The 24228-nt window shown below is 28.9% G+C and overlaps 1 protein-coding gene across 1 annotated transcript in view; it reads right to left on the reverse strand.

The window, feature by feature from the left end:
* LOC142327833 (scoloptoxin SSD14-like) overlaps nt 1-23397 on the reverse strand; it is a 47577-nt gene extending 24180 nt beyond the window's left edge. The window contains exon 1 of the mRNA XM_075371172.1: nt 23276-23397. The gene's annotated coding sequence lies outside the window, so the exon portion shown is untranslated. The remainder of the gene's footprint in view (nt 1-23275) is intronic.
* Nucleotides 23398-24228: the final 831 nt, after the last annotated feature.

Below are 24228 nucleotides of genomic sequence, written 5' to 3' on the forward strand. Positions count from 1 at the left end.
AATGTGGTGCTACAGGAGAATGTTAAAAATTAGATGGGTGTATAAAGCAACATATGAAGAGGTCTTGCGGCAATTCGACGAAGAAAGAAGCATTTGGAAAAATATAGTCAAAAGAAGAGACAGACTTATAGGCCACATATTAAGGCATCCTGGAATAGTCGCTTTGATATTAGAGGGACAGGTAGAAGTAAAAAATTGTACAGGCAATCAACGTTTGGAATATGTAAAACAAATTTATTAGGGATATAGGATGTAGGGGGTATACCGAAATTAAACGACTAGCATTAGATAGAGAATCTTGGAGAGCTGCATCAAACCAGTCAAATGACGGAAAACGAAAAAAAAAACATTAATTTTCTCAAAATTAAATTCTCACCAGTCTGATAGTGACATTTACACATTTATTAGTCATTAATAAAGTTATACTACTTTATTAATGTACTATTCATTTATAATTAACTTACTAATAAAATATGTTTTTCTTCACCGAGTTTTCTCTTTAACGTTGGACATCATGAAAACTACGGAAGATACACTTATATGAGTTTTAATAGAGCTGTCAGGTCCAGAACCATTACAAACCATCAAGTTTACTTCTTATACATAAAGCCTTAAAAATTTTTAGTAAGAGCTCCTTTCACCAGAAATAAAATCATGAAATGAAATGTGAAAATAAAATTCATTCGAAATTTTTTGCTTCCCGTAATCTCATAACAAAACATTTCGAAAATATATTTGTATTGACTTTTGTTCATTATTTCAAGCTCTAGAATCAGTTTCCAAATATGTTCACTTTCCTCGGGATCAATCTGTATGTATATATAGTTCTACCAGAAAAGGACAAAGGGCACTATTTTGGGAGATGACATTAGAATAAAAAGTCAGAAAAAAATTCTTATAAGTGTAAGCCCGTATATATATATATATATATATACACTTTTTTTTTCAAGTTACAGCTTTCAAATGATTTTACACTGATTTCTACATTCTTCTACGAAATAAGGAAGAATTGTGATCGCGAAAAATTTCGGTTTTCAGATTTCACCGGAAATATCCATTTGACCATACCTAAATCCATTTTGACAAGTTTCGGCGTTACGTACGTCACGCCGATACGTATATCATGTGAGATACGTATGTATCTCGCATAACTCAAAAACGATTGCCGTAGAATGTTGAAATTTTGGATTTAGGACTGTTGTAACATCTCGTGCGCACCTCCTTTTTGATTGCAATCGACTGAACCGAAAGTGTCCAAAAAGGCCCAAACTCCAAAACATTTGGATTTTAGACTGTTTTTAACTTCCGTAATAATCCGTAATCGAGAGATTTTCAACGATACATCATAAGCGGTACTTATTTTCATCGGTTCCACGTTACAGCTAAATAAAATTTTAATTAATGAAATATTTAGTTCATACAAGGGGAAACAATTCGAATTCAACTTCATATACATTTTTTTAACTTGTTTTTTTTTTAATTCAAATATATTTATTTATTAATAATTATTAAACTCTGATCGTAAAAAAAAATTACAATAAATAATAATTCAATAATAATAATAAAAAAAGAAATATGAAAAAATCAAAAGTTATTAGTGAAATAACATTTTTTCTACTTTTCATTTAATTAAAAAAATTTACAGAGGTTAAAATTTTTAATAAATCAATATATTTAAATTGAAAAAAAAACTGTGCGTGAAATCGAACTCCAATCGACGTGTCCATGGCTACAGATCCGACACGTAAACACTTGAACGACAGGAAACAAAATTATTATATAAATATGAAATGCCGATACGTACACCACAAAAATGTGTGATAAAATGTGGTTCCACCGCATTGCGATCGTGTAACCGTCTACTTTAATAAAGAACTGAAGGATCGTACCTCACTTTCAAATTAAATAAGTTTAAATGAAACGCATCAAAATATGCGTATATATAATTTAATAGGCGTACAAGGAAGTCATGCGGTGTACACATCAGATTTTTTTATCGTAGATAACATAATGTGTTCTAGAAGTATAATTCTAATATTTTTTTTTTTATGTTAAAGGAAGACTAAAAAATTAAAATCAAACACCTTTTTATTTTTTATTTAGCGGAAAGTAGCTCAGCCAAATTAACAATTAACATTATCCAAAACTTTGCTCGGTGAATTTTTACTAGCTTGAATATCGGTAATTTTGATTTTTTAATTAATTATTTATTAGAATCGTAAAATTTTTTGCCACGTACTGCTTCATATTGAAATCAAATTTTTCAAAATAATATATTTTTTTATCGACTTTACATCGGTTTTTTATCCATAGCGTTTTATATCTATCCGTTTCTGAATTATCAGAATAAAATATTTATTTATTTAACGTTGTTATCGATTTTTTTTTAATAATTTATATCGTCAGAAGTTAGAAACTATTTTTATTGTTAAAACAAATAATAATGAATTTTTATAATTTAACAGGTAATGCTGTTTGTTAGACAACTCCGTAACGACGAAATAAAAATAGATTCCTACGGATTCTATACCGTGAATCTTAACCTATTTCTAAGGATAAGTAATTAAATTAACGTTCAATTTATTATAACGATTATTATCATTTTTAGGTCGAGCTGAAACTTATGTAATTATTGTTTTACCTATAATAGCAGCACAACATGTATTCTGGTACGCTTAAACGCAGCGATTTAAATCGCCAACAATAACACGAAATCTCGTAGAAGATTATTTTCTAAATCCCTTTTTTTCGAGGAAAACACAAAATATAACGCAAAACTTTTTTGCCTTTCAGTAACAAAATATTTCTCCAGTAATTCGTAACTTCAAACGATCTGTTCACTGGAATTATCGTTTCATCGTTAACTGTAATTGTTGTTTGTTAAACTCAATTTAAAGTGTCATAACTTTCCCGGTTTCACAGTTGACAAACCTTTATTTAAAATACTCCAATTTGTATTTAAATATTCACGACTTATTACTTATATTTCCATCAAATAAAAGCGTTTAAATTATGAAATAAAAATTAAGTAATTGGTTTCTGCAGATCCTGACGATATGTTACTTATGCAAAAATTAATAGACCGGCGTGTATTACCTTTATAAAGAAAAAATTTAACTTTGACTAAAATATATGGTTAATGATAGAAGAAAACTAATAAATGTAAAATCGGGTACCATCTTACCCACTTGTCTGTAGGGGTGCACACTGGAAATATTGGTGCCTGAAAATTTTGTGTCTGTTTTCAAACAGAATTTAGCGTTACGCTTCAAAACTTTCAGTCGTATTACAGTTACTTATTAATCTGTTTGAAAAAATAAGATGCCGTTTTTTACAAAAGAAACTTCTCTTTTTTTCCTGTTTATTCTCCGGTAATTACCGTTCAGATAATACTTCAGAAGATGAATGAGGATGATATGTATGAGTGTGGTGTTGTACGGTCTCAGATCGACCGTTTCTGAGATGTGTGGTTAATTGAAACCCGACCGCCAAAGAACACCGGTATCCACGATGTAATAGTCAAATCCGTGTAAAAATAGCTGACTTTACTAGGACTTTAACGCTGGAACTCTCGACTACCAAATCGGCTGATTTGGGAAGACCGTTCACCAGTAGACCGACCCGGTGGGTTAATACAAAAAAAGCTTAAGGTACTTTTTAAAATTCAAGAAAATTTAAGCGTATATGTAAAAATATAACATAAGAATGTTACTCTTTAATAAGTCACCTGCAAGATTATTTTAGAATATAGAATTAATGTTTAGTTATTAAAAAAATTTACTATTTTACAACGTACTGACAGCCAAAAAAAATCTTTAAAGTGAATTTTCATATCGTAGAAAATAAATATCAAACGCTAATATTAATATTAACATTAATAAAAAAAGGAAACGAATTAGGAAAACTCTCTAAAAAGTAAAAAATAAGAATTAAGTAAGATTGCGAATTTTAAACAAAAACAAAAAAATATATATTAACAAATATAAAAACGCACTAAAAAGTAAAAAAATAAATTATATAAATATCTAATAAATAACCGATAAATAAATGTAATAATTATTAAATTTTAAAATTAAAAGTAATGAAAATATTTAGTTAAATAACAGCGCGGCACAGTTTTTATATCTATTTAAAACAACACAACATTTATTTTTACAACAAATAATCTTCATTTTCATTTTCAATAACGACGCGAGGAGGCGGAAAGGTCTGCTGGAACCTCTCCGGTTGAGACCGACTAGCTACAAGTAACAATCTTGGAAAATGCACCCGCTCGCTTTCTTTGTACGTGTTATCACATAGTTGGAGTTCATCTTCGAATTCTGCTTGTAATCTAAGCCAAACTGAACACACTCTTTCCGCTAAAAGTTTCATTTTAATTAATTATGAATTTTTATTTAACGAATTCATAATTACGATTACGATTATAATAACGATAATAATTAATAATTTTTCAGATTACCGTCAACTTTGCGCAAGATTTCTAAATTTAATTTTTATTTTTAATCTTATTAAACCTTAAAGGTCATCTCTGTGCAAATTTGAACCGTCAAAGAATTAAAAACTTGAGTTATTTTATTACAGATAAATAAAGTATATACATATACTAAACAACCTCGTTAAACAAAAAAAAAATTTTTAAATACAGCAAATGTCTATAAATACTTATTCGAAAACATCGTTATAAAAACTGCGCCACGCTTTTATTTAACTAAATATTTTATTACTTTAAATTTAAAAGTTAATTTAATTATTAAAATTTAATAATTATTACATTTATTTGTCGGTTATTTATTATATATTTATATAATTTATTTTTTTACTGTTCAGTGCGTTTTTATATTTGTTAATATATTATATTTTTTTGTTTAAAATTCTCAATTTGATTTAATTCTAATTTTTTACTTTTTAGGGAGATTATCTAATTTGTTTCCTTTTTTTATTAATGTTAATATTAATATTAGTTAAATAAAAGATTTTTAAAAAAATAATTTTTTACATGTAATCAAATATATTTTTGTATTTTTTTAAGGGTAAAAAAAAAACATATTTATTTTTACACATCGAAGTTACATACGTGTACCAAATTTGAATCATTTTCATACGATAGTTGATGAGAAATGAAAATTTTCAATTTAGCATAGGCGAAGCGCTTGGTTGGCGCTTGGCGTGCTGGTGGATCATATCAAATTTCGACAACGTAGTGCTGTATTGTCAGTGAACCAAATTTCATTGATTTTCATCCCATAAATCAAATATATAGGCAGTTGCAAAATTTGATTATTCCTAAAGCGAGTTAAATAAAAGCTTTTAAAAAGACAATAAATATTTACTTTTACTTATGATAATAAATTCTAATAAAAAGCGTTAAATTAAAATTTAATTTTTTGTATTGGAATCTAAAGGAAACGACATTAATAAAAGGCTTTATAAACGGAAGTTCATAAATTTTTTATGAAGACCTATATTTTTTATCGGGTTTGATTTAAATGAACTTTAGATATATAAAAAGTAATAATAAATTATATTTTGTTCTACTAAAAAAATTTAAACTTAAAAAAATCCTAAATTCACTTCGTTATAACATTACACAAAAAATATTTTAGATAACATAATTAAAAATAAATTCAGTTAAACCAGTTTAACAATATTTATAAGCACAGCATGGGAATATTAATAATATTTTTTTTTTTTAAACAGTTACCTACCGAAGCTAATAATGTCGACCGGGACAAAAGTCCCAGTTCAAGCCCAGATCAAGCCAAAAATGGCTTGATGAACTACAGCTAAAAAGGGGTTTTTAATTTACGATTTACATTTTAAATACATTACTGAACACATTTTTTTAAATCCTCCAATGTTTAATTTTTTTTTTCAAATATAATGGCTTTTTATTATCTATGCGTTTCATTAAGTACAAACGATTTTTTTAAAGCGGTTAATTCAAATGATCTCAGTGATTTCTGTAATATTAGAGAAAATTTGTTGGTCATTCCCAATAAATTTAAAATTGTTCCAGGAAACTCAAATGTAAGAAACGAAAAACACCGTTAAATACAACGCAGAATTTAAAGGTAGATTTTTAAGTTTTTAATTACGCATGAAACGGTTACTACACGTCATGCGGTTAATTACTAAAAGTCAGGCCGATATGACTTATACAATCAACCGATCTATTATCACTTATGTAGAAAGTTGTATCTTAATGAATTTGAAAAAAATTATCTTCTTACTCCGCAAAAGTTACAGATAAAATTCAAACAAGCAACAAAATATTATAAATCATTATCGATAAATATGATAAAAAATGAGATAATGCTAAACAAGGAATTAAGGTAATTAGGGAATACGTAATTATTGTCACTTTCATTCCGATCTAAAGTTTTCACGTGTAAATAATAATTACATTTTTCTCTTAGAGCCTCCGATGAAACTTATTGTTGTCATTTCAAACTTATTAATATTATGTTATCGTTAATATTATTACGTTATTTATTAATAATATTGATCACCACTGAAATCTATCGATACGAATAATAATGCTGTATTGCGATGAAATTTTATTCTCGCTTAATTTTACCTTTTCAATATCGTATAAGAATTTAGTCGTTTATTTTTATTTGTCAATTTACGTACAAACTTCTATATTCATTGTTATTTTAACCGTCGTTTATTATATATGTGAAATAAATTATTATACTATACTAAAATTGGTTCTTGCAATTCGTTTACGATTTAGAAAATAAAGAAAAACATTTACGATTTCTACAGTAGAACGATAAACCGATTCAGATAGAGATGACGATCTCCAATCTATCTCCAATCTCCAATGTCAATCGTCAATGTCGAAATTCTTAAGCGTTGATGTTCGCACAACAGCACAGATCCGAGGATAAGAACATAAATTAGACTGTGGAAAATCAAACGGTTGAACGACAATAGACTTTAGTTAGACGCTAAAATTTTCTATATTTAAAACAGTTCAAAGAAATATTCATCCTTGAAACGGCACACCAAAGATCTGAAAATATTTTGCGACGAGGTAATAGCTATACATTTATTTACGTGAAGTTTGTGCGGATAACATATTTAACAGTCTAATAACGATAAGCGGAACAATAAACCGTTAAAAGTTTATAACAATTTATATTTGGCGGCATATGTTGATAAATAAACGATTGCTTTTTATACTCCCTATGAGACGGTTTGACCGATACGTTATTAAATGTAATACGACCTCCCGTTTGACCAGGCAGTAAAACCGTGTCCAAATTATGGAGAGTATTTCGTGACACTCTAACTTAACCGGTATGCGGTTTCAGTAGTATAGTTCAGTCGTACGCTTAATTTCGTCGACACTGTGATTAGGAATCCACAAGTAAGTTATGAATCTTTGTTAGTTTTCGCAAAATTACGAAATAGATGTGAGTTTGGCGCATCCCCGCGTTAGTGTAATTATATTTATGTGAATTTAAACGGTGGTGATTCAGCAGGAATATAGGTATATTTAAACAGATAATGGCGGACATCGTTGTCTTCCGGTCGATACTAGAAATTATTTTGCACATCGATATTATCATAAATTGTTTTTCCAATTCGCAATTGAAAAGTTTAGTTTTCTGATTATTATAACATTAACATCAATATATTTCATTTTCTGGCTCTAGAAGAAAAATCTCAATATGTTAATAGGAAAGTAATAAGATGCAATAAATAAGATAACACGTTTTGTAAATTCAATGAAAAAAAAAAATTCGCATGAACTCAGAGTACGTATTATCTCCGCATAACAATATATTATCAGAATTGGCAATTTCTATCATCAGAAAGTATCGTACTGGAATTAACGTACTTTCATATTTCAGTATATTTGATTTCAAGCTCAGAAATAGAAATGCTGGAGGTTTTCTCTTCTTTTTTCTCTATGGATTAATTTATCCGTATACAATTTTCTTCTTATCTTCTGCCTTTAATAACAATAGAATTTTTTCCGTTTTTTGTTACATAGTTTGGTTAAAATTTCGTTGCCGGTTTTTTTGCCGATGTCAACATTTCACAACCCCTTGATTCCAGAAACATTAAAAAAATCTGTTTCCGCCGAAAGGCGGAGGTAGATTTCACCGGTGTTAAGTAGGGGATAAAAAGGATTTCCACTTTAAAGTTTAAAAAAATTTCAAATTTACTCAATACGACAACGGTTGCATGTGAAAAAAAATGTTACACGTGTTTAGCATACGACAAGCCTCATCTTCTTACAATTCCAGCAACATTTTGGTCATCCCTTGTCGTAAGGGTTGATCATATCAAAAATTGTTGCAGACAAAAGTTTTAGGTAATTTTTAGAAGACTAACGACCATTTTAAACCGATTCGATACTTCTCTATTAAGAGAGGTATGATGTTTTTTGTCTTCAAAACCCTATTTTTTCACCCCTGGGGCCAACGGTTGATGATATCAAAAACCTTTACTTACATAAGTTTTGGGCCCTTATCGAATGAAGAGGAGGAACTTTAGTAAACAAATTCGATATTTGTATATATATATAAAACTTTTGAGCTGACGGTGGTTTTGGGGTCTGGGGGTGTGAAACGCGAAGATATGTCCAAATTTTACGGAAGTTAAATCATGGTTCCGATTACATTAGGTAGCTTTCTTATGAAATCTACCTAAAACCCTTAAAAATTTCTGAAAGATGTGTGTACAAAGTCTGAAACCGATTTGTATAATCATTTACTTACTTCATTATCTAGTCGATTTTCAAAATTCGTTTTTATTTGTGTTTCATAATTCGTTTGATCGATTTTAAGAGCAAATAATTAGCGTATTTAAAAAAAAATCTGGGGAAGTTTACACACTCTTTTAACGTTTATTCTTAAACGGATAATATATTCTATATAACACACACATATACACAGTTATATAATTGTATTCTATTTTGTAAATTGCTATAATTTATTTATACCGTATATTGAATTAAGATTTATTTTACAAAAATATATTACATTATTGTTGTTCGCATTAATATTAATTTTGATTTCAGGGTGTTGGTTTAATGGCTACGTTTCTGGTAATATTCATCCAAATCAATAAACCAGAATTTTGGCCTCAAAGTTAAAATACTTAATAATGAATTAATGAGTGTAGTGTCTGCGTTATATTTTTCTACAATGAATTTAAAAAAGCTTACCTAGAAAACTTCATTCGAAATCTCATAAAGTAATAAATTTGATTATAATTTATCATTGAGAATTAAGTACTTTTCGTCTTTGTAAACAAAATTTTGAAACAAAGTAAACTAAATAAAATGTATTTATTAGTAATAATTAAAACAATCATAATGGTAGTTTATTCTGATATATTATCTGTACGAATTAAAAAATAAAAAATAATTTTAATCGACCGTTTTGACTTTTCCCTTTGAAATTTTAATCCAAAATTTAATTAGCAGAAAATGTTATTGTTATCCTGTTTACAATAATTAAAGGAAAATTTCTACGGACTTATTTTAAGATGTAAAATCCCTTCATACGATCGGTTTGATAACTAAATAACAGTGACAGGGTCAGTAACATTTCAAAATTACAAATCCAAGCTTATTAATGCACAAAGAATTTTAAATAGTAAATTGAAACGGTCGATTATAAACGTAATTTATTTTCATATAAGGGTCACGAAATTTCTTTGTATTTTAAAACAAAAGTAAAACATTTTTTTTTTTAATTTCGTAACCAAGTATATTATTAAGTCAAGTATGCGACGATTTGATCGACCACCTTTTGCTATTTTTGAGGAAAAACATAATCCCGTCATTGTGGAACTTAAACTTTCGGAAGGTTTTTAGACAAAACCTTTGATAAGTGGTTGTCACAAATCTTTTTTGAAGCTAACTTATACCGTTAAGGTAATTTGTAGAGACTGAAACCAACGGTAGTCTGACGGTGCAAGATCAGGACTAAGTAGTGGACGCATCAAAACTTCCCAGCCAAGTTCTCACAGTTTTCAAGAATATGTGGGATCTAGCGAACACATTTTCTATCGATCAATTCTCGTCGCAATATTGACTGGTATAACCTTTCCAGTTGTTAACAGTAAAAGTTAAAGACAATTAATTGTCATACCAGATGGCAGCAGCTCATAGTGAAATATTTCTTTCAGATCAAAGTAGACTCGCGTGCACACAAACGGCATCTCTTTTCTTGTCGATCTTCGCTTTGCCATCGTTTACTAGCTTCAACTTGCTTTGACCACGATCATTTTCATAAATTATTGTAGTAAATTGTCCAATTTTTGTTGCCCGTAATGAGCTGTTTCAAAAACGGTTCGAGTTCGTTCCTTTTTAGCAACGTTTTGTAGATGGAACGTAGATCAGTTAAATTCTACTTTCTCGGCACCACAGCTCTAGAGCTATGCTGCAAGAAAGAGAGTATGGTAATCGGTCAAAAAATGGTGTATGAACTTTTTTTATTTCTTGACATTTCATGACCCAGGGACCCAAACAAAAAGTGGGAGGTAAGGTTTGTATGTACGTACTTAGTATATAAGTGTGCTGGAGTTTGAAGCTTAATAACTTTTGATCGGATAAACCGATTCTGATGAAATTTGTCACACAGAATCAGTATACGGGAAAATTTGTCGGTAAAAGTTTAGGGGCAACGTATCCAGGGATGGGATAAATAGCTTCTTTGGGATCAATTTCTCAAAATTTTGTAAATATAACTTCTCTTCATAATTATTAAGCTATTAAATGCGTACATGCTTATCTTACCGTTTAAAAGAAACAACTACCTCCAAATTCTCCCCTTCACCAAAAATCAACTCGCTATCTTTTTATTTATTACATAATCGAATTTTTTCTGTTTTCCTAAGTATAGTAGTAGTACAAGTGGCCAAAAACAAAATACTTTGGGGGCAATGCTTTGGTGAGGGAACTGTTCAAAGTTTAATAATAACGATTTTTGAATTTAAAAAAAAATTTGTTTTTTTTATCTAAACTTCTAATAATAATATTACAATAAAACTTTATTATAATTTATCCCCACCCCCAAAAATGGAATCTTAGGTAGTGTTTTATTGGTCAAGCATAATTCATAGGATTTTTTTAATTTCTATCATTCATCATAGTAAATGTAGACTAATCAAAAACTTTTCTTGGAGGTAATTTTGGGAGTAAGAAAGCAGAAAAAAGTTATAAATATCGATTATTAAAATTGTTTAACGTTTTTCAAGTATCATTATTTTTCCAATACCAGGAAAGTGCAACAACTTTTTTGTCAGCTTTTTCATTGTTAAAAGACGTGTTACATCGAGTTTTTTGTATTTAGCTTCCTTTATGAGAATTAAAATAGTTTTGTACTCCATTTTTACTTCGTTAATAATATCAAGCCTGTTAATGTGCAGGTTTTGCTTACTTTTTATCCATAATTTCATCGAAGTTTTTCAATCATTGACTGACCAGAGCGATGTGCATAACTGACATCAAAATTTCCAAATTGAAAACGTTAAAAACGCTTGAACCAGTTTTGTATTACACGTACGGATACTGCATAATATCCATAAATATCACAAGTTTTTTAGTAGGTCTGAATTACATTCTGCCCTTACTTTTTAGTTAAATCTCCATATATGACAAATTTCTTGTATATTTTCACTAATTTTCAGGACGTAATAGCTTTAAATCGACGATCTAATATAAGTGAAATACCTAATATGAGTGAAAGTAGTAGTAACCTTTCTAAAAATATTTAGTGATATCTCACCGTTATAAAGCGCGCAAGTATTGACAGATTTTATTAATAATGCCAGAATTATGAAGTTCAAACCCATCTCCGAGGGAAATACGAAGAAACTTTTCCCCCGACCAGTTTGATTACGATCGGTAACATTATTAGATGAAAAACCTTCCCGGGATAATCAAATTGCTTTCGTTAATAACAAAATCAAATCGTAATGTTTTTTTTGAGTGTCTTCGAATACTGGCGTTTGGCAAACCGAGTGAAACTGATTAGTGTCGGGTAGAATATTTGAGATTTCGTAGTATTGCCTCTCTTGTAAGGTCTGCGGTTTTAGGTGAATACGTACATTCCCAACAAGAAGTTTCTTGTTTAGTAATGAGCTAGATTCTTCAAAACCTAGAATTAATGGTGTACTCTGACATCACTGTACAACAATTTCATCTGTGGAGCAATATTTTTAGTCGTGTAAACTATATGCATTAAGTAATGCCGATATTAATAATAATTACTAATAATAATCACTTCCTTTATTTACTATCTAAATTTACACTTCCTTAACTAAACATTACAATGATTTATAATAATTTATGTTTTCAACTGAGTTCTCATTTATTCACATTTTAGATATATATTAAATATGTCTAGCAAGAACGATAAAGATTTAGTGATGTTGTTGCTAATACATCTTAAAGGAGATTAAATTTATACAATTAATTCTAACAATAATTACGATCAGCTGGTTCATTCTCATATAAAAAGAAATAAAACGATAGGAGATGTTTACATTAAGCAAGAGGACAAAGAAAACAATTCTATGTTTTTGAATTTAAAAATATGATGTATAAAAAATTTCAGTGTACAGATAAACACTTCAGTATACATTGTTAATATTTAAAAATTAGTGTTTAAATACAATAATAAATATTTTAATTTTTAGAGGACGTTGCAGTAAATGATTAGGCACAGAATGAAAAAGTAATCTGTCGCACCAAGTCTGTCAGAAGGGCGGATTTCCAGTTTTAGTTAACCTTGCAAACGTACCCAAAAACCCAGTGTGCTTGCTTCTAATTCCGATTCCTGTGAACTGATTCACTTGGAGATCAGTAGGATTCATTTTTTACTTGGTTTACATCATCCTACCAAGATTAATCAAAATCGATTAAAATTGCGCACAGGAAAACGAAAAGGAGCCGAAAATGTACCCAAAAACCCCTTTTTTGGCTCTATCTCCTGTTTCTGTGAACAGATTCGCGTGAAATTCTATTGGACTCTATTGTCTCTAATAGGCTTATATCCGCTCATCAAGTTTCATTAAAATCAGTTAAGATTTGGGTACGAAATAATTTTATACATGCAAACGTAGATATGTGTATATATATGACCAGCCGCAATTGGGATTTTTAAATTCTTTGGAAATCCGCTAAAAAAGCCGTTTTTTACACTATTACTTATTTATTAAATAAATCTTTAATATATTAAAACAGTTATGGAAACTAAATAGTGCTAAAACTATAACTTAAAGTCAATTAACTTTACCTAAAGGTAAAGATAACAGCTCATGTAATGTAATTACGTTAAAATTTTCCTCCAGTTGTGTTATAAGGCAATTAATGTATAAACTATTAATCATATTGTTTGTCATAATATTTACCTTATATAAGGCCTTTAGCCTTTATTTTCTTTAATAATATACAAGATAATCAACATCAAATTTTGCCGACTGCGAAATTGGCTTTATTCCTACCGGAAGATTGAAAAGGGGAATATTTCAGTGACGTTACATGAAGGGTATCTGTTAGCAATCAACCGTAAAATCATAGGCAAACTGTTTGTTTTTGTTATATTACTAATTTAAAAAATAATTATTTGTGCTTGAATGTTTTGAAAATGAAATATACTCGTAATAAATATTTTTCATAAAATAAAAATTTGATTTTTACAAATTTATTGATTTTACACTCAAATTCAAACTCTGGATCAACTGATGCCGGGAAGAATAGGGTTAAATTATTTGAATCTTCTTGAAAGTAAATTTTTTATTAAAAAGACGAGTTTTTATATATTTTATGTTTTAATTATATATAATTAAAACATTATATAATCTTAGTAGGGTTAAATCTATGTTAAATTTTAACACTTAATTGTAGTTTAACAAATAATTTAGTAACTTACTTATTCGTTTTACTTTTATTTTAAGAAGAAAATAATTAAATAAATAAGGGAATGATCAACATGGTAACAGTACTATTCGTTTTGAATTTAACCATGGAATGGTTGCGGGGGTTAAATATTAAGTTCTATGCGATTACTGGGAAATCTCAGCAACATCGTCGCCATCATTTAATTTTAAACCACGAAAAAGTAATTCGATTTTAAATTCACTCAAATTGTATATTCATTTATAACATTGTTTGATAATGCGATATTGTATTACAAATGCACTGATATCAACGATTCGAAAATATATAGTTCAACAGATTTATATATAATTTTAATTAACGTTCAAACATACAAACGGGCACCCGCACACAAATAAATAAATAAATATATATATATATATTCTACTCGTGAAAATAATGGAAAAGTTCATATAAAGTTTTATTCAACTTATCTTACCATTATGTATGTTCAGCGTATTTCTACCAAGAGTAGTTCGCATCCTGCTAGTTCTATGTTTCGCCGCTTGGTTGGAGAGTGCTTACTCAACACTCGGCTGCGGGATGTGCTAGCGGCAAATCGTTGCCCGAACGGAGTTAACCTTTCCATGATTCCGAACCATAGGCGTTCGGAATATTATGCTTTAATATGTACTTGTGTGTTACCTGTGTTTTTTGTTAATATAATAAGATTTTTGTGCAGTTACGCCTTTTTTTATTTATTTATTTATTCTGCCGGTTGGATTTACAGTCCGCTTAATAGAACTTAGATATTTCAAGGTTTAAGAATCAACAATGTTCAGAATTAAATTTTCTACAAGTTCCGTTTAAACATTTTGTGTTTATTACCCGTTTAACAAAGTTATTCTTAAGTCAAACATAAAAACCAGGGTTGTGTACCCCGATTTACACCCAAATTTCTCAAACTCTACCGAAAATAGGGTTCTGAGACCTATTTTATTCAAGTTCTCAGGTCAAAAACCATAAGAAATCACTAAATCTGCTCCTTAATTAACATCCTAAATACTTCAGTACTACCTCATTTCACCGGGGTAGCCGAAATCCGAGCAAAATCTTTTACTAGCCAAAAATCGCAAATGAGGCATTTTAGAACATAAGTTTATATGAACTTTTTCCACTATTTTCACGAGTAAAGTAGTATATAAAAGTCTCAGGAGAACTTTGTGACGCACTCTATATGTATGTATACAGCGTGTTTCAAAATTATGTTACCACGGGATGGATATTTTTACCTATCTATCTATTAACCATGCACCAAACATGTGCGTTATTGAACTTTACCCCTCATTTAGGACTAATGTTTATGCCTGTGTATTATGTGTCAGCTGTGATTGCTTACCTATTCGATAACCAAAATGTAAACGGTATGTATATGGGAACTTTCATTTAAATATACATTTCATGACCAGAAATCTATCTGCCATTTGATTAATAACATAATTTTGAAATACTCTGTATATATATATATATATATATAAATACTCGCCATTATTTTTTATTTAGAGAAAAGTAAAACTGTACGTTTACTTTTGATTATATATCCTTTATGAATTATTTCATCCATAAATTTCTGTGTAAAATGGAATTTTATAATACAGCACAATTTAATTAACTACATTTCCCATAGGTAATGCTTGCTGTTTGTCAGGCGACTTTTCAACAACTAAATATAAGTACATACACACATGACTTTATTACTGCTTATCTAATTTTATACTTAATGCCTAGTAACTATCACAGTAATATCATACAAATAAACTTTTGATTAATAAAAAATGTTTTAATTAATTGTCATATGTTAAGAAAACATAAAAACAATTATACAGAAATTGGAGTTAAAAAAAAATAATACTTCTACATTTAAGAATATTATAGATAGGAAAATAAAATTAAAATTAATATAACAAATTCTCGTAATGATGTTACTAAATATTAATGCTATTTGAATAAACTTTAAATGTAACCTTATAATTTATTATCCTTTCTACGTAATTTTAAATAACTAGTAATCTATATATATATATATATATATATATATATATATATATATATATATATTTTAATATTAAACAGATTTTTTACCCTTTATTAAGTTTAGCCCAACTTATTGTTAAGAAGAAACGTCAAATCACAATTTTTATGATTCGCCTGTTCAAAAAAAAATATATGATGGCAATTATAAATTAATTAATAACTGTAAAGTAAAACAATACAATTTAATTTAAAAAGAAATTAAAATGGAATAATGTAATATTCGAAAAAGCAAAGATTTTATGAAAATTCACTACAAATAGCTTTAAAGACTTATGCGTTAGAGACATACTGCCAGAAAAATCTCAGACGATGTTGAATTCAAACACGGTGAATATTTTGTAAAGAAAAATCGTAAAGTTTGTGAAGGTTTTTTGTTGTAATGAAGCACCATCTTGTATAGAAAATGTCATCGTAGTGCCACATCATCTTAAAATAATTCTGCTGTCGCTGAAAACCCAGGTTTCACAATTTCAAAACGGTACAACGATTAACCATCTCAAAGACCAATTTTAATAGCATTTTTCTTAAAAATGTTCAACTACATGCGAAAAATATTTAGTTGACGCAAAAGGTGCAGCTACGAGACCGTACTCAATATCGTATGTTAGTAACTTAGATATTGGAAATGCAGACAAGTAATCCCTGTTTACGTTTAACATTTCATGTAAAATTTACATTGAAAATATAGGAGGACGACAAATAAGACGCATGAAGTTTGATGAATATGCGGTAGTTCTAGTCGATAGCAAATACACGCTTCAAAGATTGTAAACAGCCTTGGAAAAGAATGAAAGAATATGAAATGAAAATAAATATAGGAAAAACTGAAGTAGCGGAAGTTAACGACAAAGAGGCTTAGCCAAAGAAAGAGATTAGCCAGATGCTATATACTAAATGTTTTATTATAAGGAAGTGAAGCTTCCGTACAAAAAAGGTGAGGGAGAGGGACAGGATTGAGGCTTTAAGATGTGGATGTCGATAAGAATGGAGAAATTAAGATAGTTGGATAAAGATAAATGAGCAAGTAACGAACAGAATTAAAGAAAAGAGACCAAATAAAAGAAAAGTAAACCGGTTAGGAAATGCGGTTAGAGAAAGCGGAATCTTGATAACTATATTAGAAGGGTTAGTAGAAGGAAGCGAGGAAAAAGAAGGATAAAGTTAATAGATAAGGTGAAGATTATGCTATAAGGGGACAAAGGAAAAACCTTGGACAGTGATGGGTACGGAGATCAATGGCGTTAGAAACCTGCTGCAAGAAAGAATCCAGATTACGATGTTGAATTCAAATATGGTGAATATTTCGTAGAGAAAAATCGTAAAGTTCGTGATGTTTTCGGTTGTAACAAAGCACCATTTTGTATAGAAAATGGCAACGTAGTGCCAGATCAGCTTAAAACAACTCTGTTGTTGCTGAAAAAATTTTAAAACGTTACAATGAATTACCATCTTAAACGCGAATTTTAATAGCATTTTGCTTAAAATCCTTGAATTATATGCTTAAAATGTGTACCTGGCGCAAAAAGTGCAGCTAAGAGGCCATCCTCAATATCGTATCTTAGTTACTTAGGTACTGGAAATGTAGACAGTTAACCTCAGTTTTTAAAGAAAATTATCCTTAGGGATGAGGTCTGTTTTTAACCGAATAGATTTATAAATAAACAGAACTTCCAGATACGGTGCTCAAAAAACCCTCAGAATAATAGTCGAATAATATGTTCATTCATAACGATTGACTATTTGGTCTCGTTTTTGGGCCAAAGACAGTATTTTGAGAGCAATGAAAATGCTGCGGTTGCATTCAACGGACGTGGTCGATGTTTATTTCTAGCAGGCAATCGATCTAGCAATATACAGCAAATGTAAAATTCATTGCTATATCTGTGAAAAGTAGCCAAGTTGCTGATGCGAAGAGTCAAGTCCGTCATCGTAATGCTAGGTCGGCTGAAAACATTACTGCTGTCGCTAAAAACCACATTTGTCAGTTCCAGAACCTTTACGACAAGCCATCTAAAAAACTATGATTTATAGCATTTTGCATACAGGTCTTGGTTTGAACCGATCGCTTACTTAGCGGATCTGATTCGACAATTGCAGTCAGATGACCGTGCTCAACATCGTGCGTTCTTTGATTTGGTTTTAGAAATGAAGACGCACGATCCAAGTTTTTTTTAACGAGATTTATTTATATATATAGGTAAGAAGGCCCGTTTCCAATCGAACGGGCTTGTGAATAAACAAAACTACAGTGTATAAAGGTCCGATATAGAGATCCCTATTTAGAACGAATATTTACTTGACTTGACGGTGAGATTGAACCGGTTTTTTTTTTAAGATCAGATGAAGGCCTTCGGTTACAGTTGAAGAGGAGCGCTACTCCGTGACGGATGGCCATACTAGCAGTCAAACAATCGGATTATTACATGAGAATTTACCAAGAAGGGTTATTTCATGAAACGGAAAGATCTATAAAAATCTAAGATCAAGAGGTGTCAGGAGGTATTCCATTCCAAGGAATTAAATATTTCTTGACTTTTTGAAAGGAATATGTCTTTACCGATAACTTTCACAGTTGAAGAGTTTAAAATGAATATTCAGTTGTTTTTCGCAGTACAACGCCGTAATTTTAAAGCTGGAGAAAACGTCGCAGAATAATGCCGTGATGTACGGTTTGGAGGATTAACATTTGTAACAGAAACTGAGGTGGCTACTTATCAACTATTGTGTTTCAAATTTAATAATATTTTTACATTAGATTGAAATAATGATACGACAATTTTTCAAAATAGTCTATTTTATTATTAATTTAAAATGTCACGTCTTAATAGAAAACTTCTTTTAAAAAAAAGAATCGTTGTTTAATTAAATCTTTTATTTCTTTTCAAAACATTTTTATACGTGACAAACGATCGGTTTAGCTAAATATTTTATTATTTCACAACAAATTGTAAAATAATTATACATTTACACAGCTTATGAAATGTAAATTCATAAAAAATATAAATAATAATTTTAATTATACGTATGCATATATATAACTCAAACAAACAATGTAATTTATATAATTATATGGGGTTGTAAAATAAAATGTTTTTTTCATTTTAATAAATATTTAATGAACCACCATTCATCATTAAATGTTATTAAAGGATAATAATTACAAGTTTTAACTTTTAAATAAAATAATATAACTAGATATTCCATAAAATATATCGTTAGGAAATACATTTGAAGAATTCTATTATAAAAAAAAGCGTAGATATTTTTATTAAAAGATTTTGTTTGTATATATTCGTATATTCTTGGTACACTTCCTTGGAGTTATAAAAATAAAAATTGGCGGGATAAATTTTTTAAAATAACACCGGTTTTTACAATAATTAATATATCTTTTTTTTTATTAATACAGTATATTACGATTAATTATAAACACTTAACATCCGATAATGAAATGCAAGTTTTAGGAATAATTTATGAAAACTTTTGTTATTGTTTGTTATTAATAATAAGGATAATATACGGGAAGGAATATGAGAAAATATTTAATTATCCTTTCAAAGATAACGATGAATATATTTCAAATTTTCGTCGCAATTTTTATGTATTTGTTGTAATTTTAAGCGTACTACCGAGTATATTATGTTACCGTAAATCATATATTTTTGATGAGGGAAAACGTAATAATGATTTATTACTTATACTATATTTTTTAATTATGGGAACGACTATTAATTCTATTGAATGTCAGATAGTTTCGTTATTTGAAGAATTAGAATTTTCATATTTTTTAATCGACAAGGAATTGGAAAACTGTATTAAATGTGTTAAAAAACAGGATATTAGAAAACTTAGACAAGAACACACAAATGCAAGTAAAAATACAAGAAATTTATTGCGTATATGCGAATGCGATCTCTTCTTAATTATTAGCAGAAATGCTATTAGAATACTATTATATTTTAATTACATCGTAATAGTTTTTACCGATCAAAATAGAAAATATTTAAAATTTGTAAAAGCATTTACTTATTTATGTTACGGTATTGAAATTATAAACAACTGTACACGAACTGTTTGGATTGCAGTCTGTTCATCGTGTTTGACATCTCAGGTAACAAATATGTTTCTTAAATCAAATTTTTACTTTTCCGGTTGTTATTAGCTGCATTTACCAAACGCTACTCCAACGATGGACATTTCACAATTCTTGTAATTTTTACCTTAACACCCTTGTTATTTCAATAATGTAGATAAATTTATAAATAATAAATAAATCGGCTAATAAAAATTAAAAGAAATTACGATTAAATCATAATATTATATATATATATTATGTATACTCCTATCCGACCACCAGGAAATCTACACGCATACTGTGAAAAACTCTCTGATATAATCTGAAAACGCAAATCCCATTCTACGGTCACATTTCTTGAATAAATGACACAAGACTCAAAAAATGTACGTAAAGATATCTAAGAAATAGAAATCACCAATGAAGAAACAAAGTACCAGAACACATTTTGAGATAAATAAAGGATTTCTGGGGGGGCTTCAAGATCTAATAAAACAAGTCAACGCACGCTTGGCATGGTCTGGAGTGAGAAAATAACTCCCTTTAGCGTAAATGAAAAATTACTGGAGTAAAAAATTAAAAAGATTTAAAACCCCACGTAAAGTTGTTCACGTAGCCCATAATGACCTATATCGAGAAAAAATATATTTATAAAATTGAAAAATAAATTCACAAAATCATTCAAAATATCCTTTATTTGAATCGATTATCTTTTATTTCTTACGGTAAAAACTTAAAAACATCTTTAAACCACATCAAGTGGTAAATAATGTAAAGTCTTTTCTGTTACAGCCATACAGTTGAATTTTTTTATAAAAAGGATGCTATATTATAATCAGAACATTCTATATTTACATAATAAACTGAAAAGGAGGTTTATCTCTACAAGGAAATTGCAAGAAAATTAGCAGTTACTCATTGATAGAAGGCAAAGAAATCCGACATTACCTGTTCAAACATGTCGACATACTGGTTGCGTCTTAACCATATAAATATGAGTCCAGTAACTTACAGTTTATTCCACAAACGACTATTTTGTAATTTAGCGGAAGCCCATCAATGACTCAACAATTCACATGTGGGACACGAAATTAAAGTACGATTGATAATATAATGTTGAAACTGCACCCACCGCGTTGATCTAGTGGTGAACTCTTCATTGAAAATCAGCTGATTTCAAATACGAGAAATCTAAGGTTCAAACCCTTATAAAGACAGTTACTTTTACACGGATTTTAATATTACATCGTGGATACCGGTGTTCTATAGTGGTTGGGTTTCAATTAACCACACATCTCAGGAACGGTCGACCTAAGACTCTACAAACTACATTTACATTCATACACATCATCCTCTTTAGTAATACCTTCCGGTGGATCCGGAGGCTAAATAGAAAAAAAAATACAAAAAAAATTACGAAAATATTTTTGATTACATATAAAAAATTATTCTTTAAAAAAGCTTTTATTTAACTAATATTAATATTACCATTAATAAAAAAGGAAACAAATTAGAAAACCCCTCTAAAAAGTAAAAAAATAAGAATTAAATCAAATTGAGAATTTTAAACAAAAAAATTATCCAAATTCTAACACCGTAGTATTGTATTGTCATCGAAGTTACATACGTGTACCAAATTTCATTATTTTCATACGATAGATCAAAAGATATAGCAGTTGCAAGATTTGATTAAACTAAAGCAAGTTAAAGCTTATAAAGAATGACATGTTTAAAATATTGTAAGAATGAAAGAAACGGATTCATTCCAAATACCGTATAATCTACAATCTGTATAAATAAATTCAACATATCTTATAAATAAATTTCAGTAGTGATCAGTGTTGATAAAATAATAACATAATAGATGTGAGATAGTATTAACAAATTTCAGAAACGGGACTTTAAAAGGAAGACCCATAATTCTCTACATAAATGACAGAAAGAATTATATTAATATGTTGCATTGCACTATTGCAGTAGTTCTTATACGAGTTTGATGCATGCAAAGCAACCGAGGTACAAGTGTAACAGCAATCCGAATTAATTTCTGTTAATCTTACTACTACGTAGCTAATCAGTGTGATGAATAGTGTGTAAATAGTAAGATTGAATGTCACTTGCTTGATGTATAGTACAACAGCATACTTGCATCGATGAAAAAAGCAAAAGAAAATAAATATATTTGCTATCAGTAATATTAAATATTTGTTCTATTGTAAGTGACATATTTCTAATGGTAAATTTAAATTATTGTTCCATATTACATTTAAATCGTCAAAATTATTTTCTTAATAAATTTACTGTTGTATAATTACAAATTTCTTAATTACAGATCGGTGATACAAATGAATTATTATTAAGAGTAGATCCACAAATACTGGAAAAGGAAAGTGAAGAAGAGGTAAGGAAAATTTTCAGTAAATAAGTAAGTTTAATTTATATATATATATATAAAACAATCATTTAAAATTTGAGTATTTATTTAATAAATTCCGTAATTATTGCAATTATTTATTATTTAAATAATCAAAACACTCCTGTTAATTAGTCAAGGTTATCGAGCGAAGCGAGCGTAGGTTAAGTTTGGTTAAATTATATTTATAAAATAAATAAATATAAATAACCATTTATTAAAATTAATAAAGAGACTGTTCATTTTCCACCGAAATCCGATTGACTACTTTGTTTTTAAATAAAGCTTAGCTGCGGTGGCGTTAATACGTAAGTACCGAACAGACTTTACTATTATTATTTAAACTGAATCTGATGGAACCGTATTATTAACGATAACTCGAAAACAAAAGATTTTCAGAACTATATTTTTTAGAAAATTTTTCTTTTTTTTAACCTATGGAATGCATTCTTTAAATATAGCTAGTCCTCTGATGTTGAATACACAGCGCGCGAACACACACATTTCCTGTTATATTACCTGTTAGTATAATCTATTTACTTACCTAACAATATAAATCACGAGAAAATAAAAGCAAATTTAAATAATGTTTGCGTTAACACTTTGAAATTTAATACTATAATATATAATAATATAAATATAATTATTCAATAAACCTGAGAGGTGGATGCTAAAATAAATAATTTAATTTATATATATATATATATATTAAGAATAAAAATACAGTTTGGAAACAAAATCATTAAAGTGATTAAAAAAAAAAAAAAATTAAAAATGATTTTGTTAGAAAACGTAGCAATTTAGGATTAGTTTTTAATTACAAGTACCATATTTTTGTACATACCTTGTACTATGTGTTGTTCATCCTCCATCAGTAAAACAGCTTAATAATTTGTTTTTTTTAAATCAAATCTTCTAATAATTGTGAAGAGAAAAAATTAATTCTTGTTTCTTTATTACTGTCATCTGAAAAACACAATTTAGAAAAAAATCATTCGTCTTGAAATATATTTATTTTTTTATTTTTTTTAAATTCATCTAAAAATATATAAAACAATATGTAAAAAATATTTTCTTATCAAAATAATTATACAAAAACCTGTATTAAGTTTAAAAATACAAAAAAGAAAAACTAAACTATTTCAAAACGCTTCCTGTTTTGTGGAAATAAATAATTAAGATAAGATACGGTTTGAAAGAAATGGAAAATTTGATTTATCATGCCGGGTAAATTGTAGGTTACGTAAAAGCATGTCTATACATGTACCACTACATAGCCAGATTGTTGTCATTCGTTTAAAATGAAGCGGTGGATCGACGCATAACATATGTTCTGTGATATCGTATAACACAAATTGTGACTACGCCCATGTCACCCCTATGTAATCATTTTCGCCAACACTATAATCTTTGTGGTCATGATCTTGTGAAAATCTGGATCAAAAATGTTCAAAGAAACATCAACAAGAACGCTCTTAATTATTGAAGCTTTTAAGAGTTACTGTTTTGGGGAATCCGGAAAGACGGAAACTAATTTTTAACATTTTTTGATTATTTTTATGAATAAATTGATATAAATATCATTATATGTCGATTATATTTTAGACGTCAAAAAATGACTGCACGCTTTCATCCAAAATCAACGGATTAAGCTCCATTTCATGGAATGTGCTTAGACGCGTGGTTTCCATTTAGAAAGGTTCAGGCTTCTGGTAAAATTTATATACATAAAATTGTGGTTCTTAAACCAGTCGTGGATGTTATCAAACCAAAATTCAAGAATTTTTCTGCCCCCTG

This window comes from Lycorma delicatula, chromosome 7, assembly GCF_047948215.1.
Source record: "Lycorma delicatula isolate Av1 chromosome 7, ASM4794821v1, whole genome shotgun sequence".
Classification (NCBI taxonomy): domain Eukaryota; kingdom Metazoa; phylum Arthropoda; class Insecta; order Hemiptera; family Fulgoridae; genus Lycorma; species Lycorma delicatula.